Raw genomic sequence first — 8231 nt, forward strand, 5'->3', positions numbered from 1 at the left:
CGTGTTCAAGCATTTTGTCTTCTTATCTATGTAAGCTGCTCTGGCTTTTCTTCTCCCAGCATGCAGAGTCCGATACATGTTCTTCGGTAGGGGGATATCTTGTACCAGTCTGAGTAAGCAGGACAATTCCTTGGTTCTTCCATGTGCCTGTACTTGTTCACCGAGGCCGATCCTCTGGAGAAGTTCTATGCCAGGAGGTGTTTGCAGCAGACGTTTAATCTGGGTTGTCAGTTATACTTCATCCAGCTCTTCAAATGTTTTGTTAAGGCCAAGCGCTAATAGCTTCTCAGCTGAAGTACTTTTTGGTAGTTGTAGAGCTGCTTTATACGCCGTCATTATTTGGTCTGCCTTTTCTTTCTCCTCTCTATTCATGTTGTGGTAGGGTAGCGAGTATGTTAGTCTGCTGATGACTAGGCTCTTTACCAAGCGAAGCGCGTCTTGCTCTTGCATTGCTGCTCGATTGTTTGTTACTCGGACTATCATGCGAACAATTTGTTGAGCTGTTCTTTTAACCGTGTTTAATGTATGGGGGAGGCATCACTGATTGGACTGTAGCCACATCCCTAAGATTCGAACAGTTGTTTTCTTTGGAATGATATTTCCATCTAACTTGACCTCAAGTCGAAGGCTCGGGTGTGTCCTTTGTTTTTTTACTTTTGGAGAATCAAATGAGTTCTGATTTGTCTGCTGAGCACTGAAGTCCTCTTTCTCTTGTGTACTCTTCTATTATTTTAGCTGCTAGTTGGAGCTGCTCTTCTTTTTCTGCCAGGTTACCCTTGTTTGTCCATATTGTTATATTATCCGCATAGAAAAAGTGTAGGATGTTTGGAATATCCTCGAGTTTTTTGGCTGGACCAATCATGGCTATGTTGAAAAGTGTAGGTGAGATCACAGCTCGTTGTGGTGTGCCTTTGCTCGGTGGGTGAATGATTTTGGAATAGTCTTCTCCTGCTTTGATTACTGCTGTTCTTTTACTAAGGAAGCTTTGGACATAGTGGTACGTTTCTTGACCACAGTTCGTCTCTGCCAGCCCATCTAGTATGCCCTTATGACTTACGTTGTCGAAGGCCCCTTTTATGTCGATAGCCATGACAATGTTTTCTCCTGCTTTTGGAACATTACTTAATACTTCCTCCTTCAAAAGTAGAAGGATGTCTCGTGTTGAGGGATTTCAGTGGAAGCCAAACATGGTGTTTGTCACCAAGTTGTTTTCTTCAAGGTGTCATTGAAGTCTGATGTTTATTAATCTCTCAAATACCTTTCCTAGGCACGATGTAAGAGAGATCGGCCTGAGGTTTTCTATAGCCAATTTCTTCCCTGGTTTTGGTATCATAGTTATCACAGCATGTTTCCATTGCTGTGGTATTGTCTCATTGACCCAATGTTTGTTTATAAAATTTATAAGCGCTGTGATGGCTTTGTCATTCATGTTGCCAATCATGGCATTGGTGATCTGTTACGCCCCAGGCGCTGTGTTTCGTTTCATGTTTATGATTGCTGCTATGACTTCTGCTTGCGTGAAAGGCGCATCCATTTCCAGGTTTGAGAGCCCCTTGTATTTAGCCTGGTAAGGGGTTGTGACGGCTTCATCCCCGAAGCACATGGTATAGATGTCTTGAAGGAGGTCATCTCGTGTGCCTGGGTATAAAAATTTTTGTGCTTCGCGCTTTGTTTTCAGGAGGTCAATCATGGCTCTGAGGATATTTCGTTTCTTTGCTGTTGCTAGAGTTCCATTTAGCGAATCACAAAATTGTTCCCAGTTGGCTGACGCGAGTTTATCAGCATACTCTTCAGCTTGCTGAGTTATTTCTTTATTTTTGCTTTGAGTTTCTCATTTCATTTCTGTCTTTCCATCATTTAGTGAGGTTCCTTTTTCTTCCCACAGGTGTAGGAGGTGTAGGAGGATCCATTACTTCCCGACTATCATCATCATCATCATCATCTTAATCATCATCAGCCTGTCTACGCCCACTGCAGGGCAAAGGCCTCTCCCATGTTCCGCCAATCAACCCGGTCCTGTGCTTTCTGCTGCCACGTTATACCTAGAAACTTCTTAATCTCATCTACCCACCTAATTTTCCATCTCTCCCTCACACGTTTGCCATCTCTTGGAATCCAGTCAGTTACCCTTAATGACCACCGGTTATCCTGCCGACCAATCCTGTGGCCAATCCTGCTCACCAGAGCAGGATTGGCCACCCTGGTGTAGTACTTGGCCACTACCTCCGACATGAATACACCTCACCGACCATAAAGCCGTTATAATGAAGGGGGAACGGAAGCCACCTTTGCAAACTGCCCACTACTTCGTCTTTGAAAACATCCCACTACGACCGATGACCGATCCATCACTTCACCGACCATAAAGCCGTTATAATAAAGGGGGAATGGAAGCCACGTCTAGCTACCATTTACGGTTAATAAAATTTCTTGTACAAATATATACAGTGTTTGTCACGTCTTTGATGATGTACTGGGCTACCGCTTTGATTAGTGCTGGGCGAAACCACTGAAGATTTCACGGTGTAACCATGATTACTTCAGGAGCTTCGCCCAAGCTTTTTATCATTCACCCGTGGATATGCTGTGAATTTTTTTGTTAGTTTAACCATCAGTCTATGAGAGGGAGCGCTCCCTACTTTTAATGTGATAGAGTGATCGAAGACTTTTAAGTTTTACGGATTGGCGAAAAGATAAATCCGACAGGCTAAGTTAACAATTTTCCAAAGACGATTTCTCTTTACCGTGTATTTTTACTGCTAAGTGTACACAGCATCCCACTAGTCTGTGAAAAAAAAAGGCACCTGCTATGCGCATTTCAGTGTCCCTCCTAAATGCCTAGTTGCACCTAGCGAACGTCAAGGCTCCAACCGCTACTACTACATGCGTTTCATAAGCACTGTGTACCCAACAGCGCGCAAGGTGGAAGGCGGTGCATCACGACATGAAAGAAGAAAAAAGATGACAAAGGACTCTTGGGCGAACTCGCGGTGAAGCGAGAACAAGCACCCCGTCACAAAAGGACTGTTACCCTGAAACAAATTCGCACCATCTTAGCTTACTTGCGGAACAGAAGACCGCAGCGTGAACACCGCAGGTGAGACAACTACTTACCTTAAAACAGCTAATATCCGAGGTAGTATAAGTGCCACGTCTTCTGCGCCGGCCGCCAGCCCAAACTAACGCGTAACAGAGCAAAAATCGGAGCGAACCAGCTGTGTAAAGACACAACCCGTTTGAGCGAAAAGCCAAACATTTCGGCGTCCTCTCTACGCGGTGCGCGACAGAGTCAAAATAAACTGACCATGTGCGCCGCCATCTTGCCTAAAAACAAACAAAAATACCGGAAGCGCGCGTAGATCACGTGACCACCTCCAGCCAATAGCGGCGCAGTATGGGCCCCAGCCATCGTAAGGGATATGTTTCGGATAAACGCGGCCGGGGCGCTGTCTCCTCGGCCGCCTAAAGTCACGGTAACGGGAAAAGTACCGCATTCCTTTTCTCTTCGCTGCCGTGCCCTTTCGGCAGCTTCACCACATAAATGGTCCAGCTCGCTCGCCTCGCTAGTGTCTTCCGGCCGCCGAGCAACGGCGCTTTGGAGGGCTATTGTTTTTATAACTTCAGAAAAGCGTGCAGGAACATTACGACATCCCGTATCATTTTGGCACTTCATTGCAAGCTTGTCGAGGCATCCAAGAATGCCTGGGTGCTGCGCTTTTGGGTGCAGCAAAAGGCGGGAAACGGGCAAAGCCCTCTTTGCTGTTCCCAGTGGTAAAAAGGATGCCAAGCGACGGGCTGTGTGGCTGCACAGAATACGGCGGAAAAAACTTGTTCCCACGGCTGATACCCGCCTTTGTGAGGTAAGCGTTTCATTCAGAATTCGCGAATGTTGTTTCGGGGAATGTTTGTGTCTCCCGTGCACTAGCTTCTTTCGCGTGGTTGCTGCAGAAGTTTCAAGCCCAATAACATTGCGGGGCAGCTCTTGATTATGTTTGGCGTAAAACTGACGCCTTTGCGCTCACATATAACGATCAGCGCGTCATGAAAACTTACTGCTACAGGTTGGTATTGCGTGACGTGACTGTATGACGCACATAACAGGTGGTGACATGAAAATAATGACACACATGTCATGTAAGGCATGATATACATGCCATGCTCACGTTGCACTCGCGGCCGGTTCGCTGGCTTGATATGCACCAAAATCGGTATTGCGTGACGTGACTGTATGACAAACATAAATAACAGGTGGTAACATGAAAGTAATGGCACACATGTCATGTAAGGCATGATTTACATGCCATGCTCATGGTGCACTCGCGGCCGGTTCGCTGTTTGATATTCACCAAAATCGCTATTGCGTCAGGCGCCTGTATGTCAAACATAAATAACAGGTGGAAACATGAAAATAATGGCACGCATGCCATATAAGGCATAATACACATGTTAGCAACTGTCACTAACGTTCGCCATACAAAAATATATCGTCATATCAGTTTTCGTATATGTGCATTTCGTTAAACGACCGTGAGCACCCCGAGACCATGCCATGCATATCATGTTTTACATGGTATGCCTGTCATGATTTGCTCGTTATAACCAGTAACTTACGTTCTTCATACACTCTTTTCACGCCATACCAATTTTGGTGTGTATCAAGCTAGCGATGTGGCCGCGAGCGCACCATGAGCATGGCATGTAAATTACGCCGTACATGGCGTGCATGTCATTATTTTCATGTTGTCGCCTGTAATTTATATTCGTCATGCATTCATGTTATGCCATACCAAATTTGGTGTACAGTGGCGCTCAATATAGCGAGTTTTAGTATAGCGGATAACAGCAAACGCAAGGATTTAGCGTTAGCGTTAGCGTTGCGTGCTCCTAACTGCGCATGAGCAGAACGTAAACGTAGCCCGAGCTCTTACGTACGAACGCTATTTCTGGAATATAGCGTTCAACGCTAACGCACGCAAGAGATCCCGTACGTAGGGCAAGATGGCGGTGCCTGTTGAAGCGAGAGCCGTCCACTTCGAATCTTGGTAGCCGTCGTCCTGCATTACTAAACTTATTCATTCCCTAATAATGTTCGTATATGATTTAGATTTGAGTAATGAGGCTTCGCCAACCGTGTACCGCCGATAAAATAGCTCCGTTTTTGAGATACAAAGTGGATTTGCGCTGCAGAAGGCTTAGCAAGATTTGCTTGCAAGGTTCGCTCATGTTTTCTTTAGCAGCGCAGAGATGGCGACGCTGTCTTTAGTCGCCTGTTTCCAGGATACGGCCACAAGTCAAGCAGATACATGTCAGGCGTCGTTTCCCTTCACAAATGTTCTCTTGCGGCAGTGCATGAATTCATTCATTCATTCATTCATTCATTCATTCTCTTTATTTTCCAGAATAAAACGAAAACATTACATTCTGGATGGTCTCCTGGGCTAAAAGCTAAAGCTGGGCTAAAATGTGATGCGTGTCCGTTTCACTTCTGGAAAACACTTCTGCGAACGCGACATGGAGGCGCAACAACGGTGACTTTGGATCAGCTCGGCTTAGTGACGCGTCTAGATGCTTTACGTCTAGATGGCGCCGTATGTGCTTGCGTTAGCGTTAGCGGGAATGCCTTCCGCTGTACTAAAAGACCACCAGTTGACACGCAGCGCGTTCCGTTTTAGCGTTAGCGTTGAGACGCACGCTAACGCTAACGTAAGCGTTTCCCGCTATACTAAAACTCGCTTATGACTTGCAACACGGGAGCGTGTGGCCTGACAAGTTTAAAGATTTCGCATTCCTTCCACTAGCCATTATTTCTACAACTAAACGCTGTCCTCTCACTGGGGATATTTCCCAGTAAGAAAATAATATTAAGTTACAGAAATGAAGCAAGTTGAAGCCGTGCGCAATCTTTAAACTCGTGAGGCCACGCGCTCCCGTGTTGCAAGTCATATTGAGCGCGACTGTACATCCCATTAACAAAACGGCCAGGAGAGCACAAAGTCGTGGGCGGATAGATAGATAGATAGATAGATAGATAGATAGATAGATAGATAGATAGATAGATAGATATGTTCAAAGTCGCAGAAGTTCGCAACGAAATGCTTGGCATTTAATAAATGCCGACAGTTGAGCGCGTAGATGCCGCGCAGTTCGCATTTCTTTATCGCGTTAGTACGCGTGCGTGCGCATGTAGGCAAGTGAAAACTGCTGCTATTTCTTTCCTAATCAGTTAGAGAACAACGGTATGCTTCATTCGGGGCTGCAAAAGCGCACGCAATACGTAAAACATGCGTTACTCCGCGTGAAATCAACACTGCGCCGTCGCAGATTCGGCCGCGCTGTACCAAATATGGCGGCGGGCCGGACGGTCGCGGTACTTTTCCCGTTCCAGTGACTTTAGGCCGCCGCAGCCGCCGAGCGTGCGCTGCGCGCGGAACAGCTCCATGACCACGTGACTTATGCAACGTGCTCAGACACGCCGCCGGAAGTACCCTCTCGTTTTCTGCGTGTGTTTTGCGCCGCCTCCCGATCGGACGAGTTTTGCATTCGGTGTTTCTGTTGTTTGAACTGTGCCTGCGCTCGGTGCTCGTCCTTTTCCTTCTGCCAGTGCTGCTTATTACGAAGATGCCGTATACTCAAAGAGAGACCTGCGGCTTCATATCGTAGAGCACTCGAACTGAAACGGTATGTACCGCTATCTCGTTGCTACGGTCAGCGCTTTGTTAACTCCGAGAGCGCGATAATAACGCCGTTAACTAAGCTTTTCTTAACTGGTTCACGATAGTTGAGCATTTGTTAACGTAGCGAGCATATGTGACTGTATTGTTTCATCGGGATAAAGGCAAAGTTGTGTGACGTTAGGCGAGGGCAAGCTTTGCTTTGTTTGGTGTTGAAAGTAGAGTGCGCATGCGCGGCTGTGATTCGGCGGGGGATTTGACCACAGTTGTGGCGGCGCCCTTCTGTCGGCGGTGGTGTTGGATGGGTGAACCGCTCCCGATGAACCACTGCTTTGGTTTAAGAATAGTTGGTTGGGGACGGCGCCTGTTACCTCTAAGCGTCAAGCGTGTCTAACCCCCGTATTCTTAAACGCACCTTCACTCAACGCTTCTCCTCGACTTAGCCAAGCCAAGGCGAAGCGCATTCCTTCACTCAAGGCGCCGCTGCGATTCTTGAACTCTCCTTGGCCTTTCCTTCGCCAAGGGACACTTTACCAGTGGAGTGACATACCATAGGGCCAATGGGGACGTTTTTCCGCTTCCGGCTACGGTAGCGGTGCCTGGGAGCGGCGGTACTTGACTGGATTTCTAAAATCTGCTGGAGGCGAGCCAATCCGAAAGAAAAAAAATCCAATATGGCCGCGCCCGTCTGCGGTCGCTCGCTTGCTCGTGGTGCCGCCGGCCCCGCGGCCGCGACGTCGGTTCGAGCGTTTGCGCACTAATTGCTACTGCACTGCCTTCCCTCTTTATTGCCGATGTACACAGGCGTCCACTGTTAAAGGGAACATCGGAGCGTGTGGCGGCAGCTAGGCGCCACCGCCGGCCAGCGGCTGCAACGAGTTTCGCGCAGACGCAGTGCGCGCTGTGAGTCGTGCTCTTTCGTCGTCTGCTGCCGTCTGCTTCCGCGCTGCGAATCGTCGCGAAGCAAACCGCTGACGCAATGAAAGAGCACCGGGCACGGTGCTCACTGCGTCTGCGCGAATCTCGTTGCAGCCGCTGGCCGGCGGTGGCGCCTAGCTGCCGCCACACGCTCCGATGTTCCCTTTAACAGTGGACGCCTGTGTACGTACGTAATGTGTGTAGTTGTTTTTCTGCTTCGTTGTAGTCTCTATGGTAGCATGGCGAATGGTGGCAAGCGGCGCCGTCGCGGCTGCATTGCAGCCGCTTTCGGCGCTCGCTCGAGAAGCAAAAAGCGCATATAACTTTCTTCACATGAGATTTTATTGAAGGAAACGTCAATTGCTGCACGTTTAGGCAATATTTGGGCTATAATATCAGTAATACCAAAAAAGAAAACGAAAAAGATTCGAAATACTGCTGTGGTAAAACCTCAATACAGGAATGCATACATCGAGCACGCGTACAATATAAATAGGATACGAAAACGCATAATACAATCACATAAGCAGGCTAAGCATATAAAGAAATGCTACATCAGCATAAATAAGTGTACACATACAAATTCTAGATTATGATTAACAGCATGAAGCGAAACATTTCCGCGCGTTGAAATATATCATA

Source organism: Rhipicephalus sanguineus, chromosome 1, assembly GCF_013339695.2.
Source record: "Rhipicephalus sanguineus isolate Rsan-2018 chromosome 1, BIME_Rsan_1.4, whole genome shotgun sequence".
Lineage (NCBI taxonomy): Eukaryota > Metazoa > Arthropoda > Arachnida > Ixodida > Ixodidae > Rhipicephalus > Rhipicephalus sanguineus.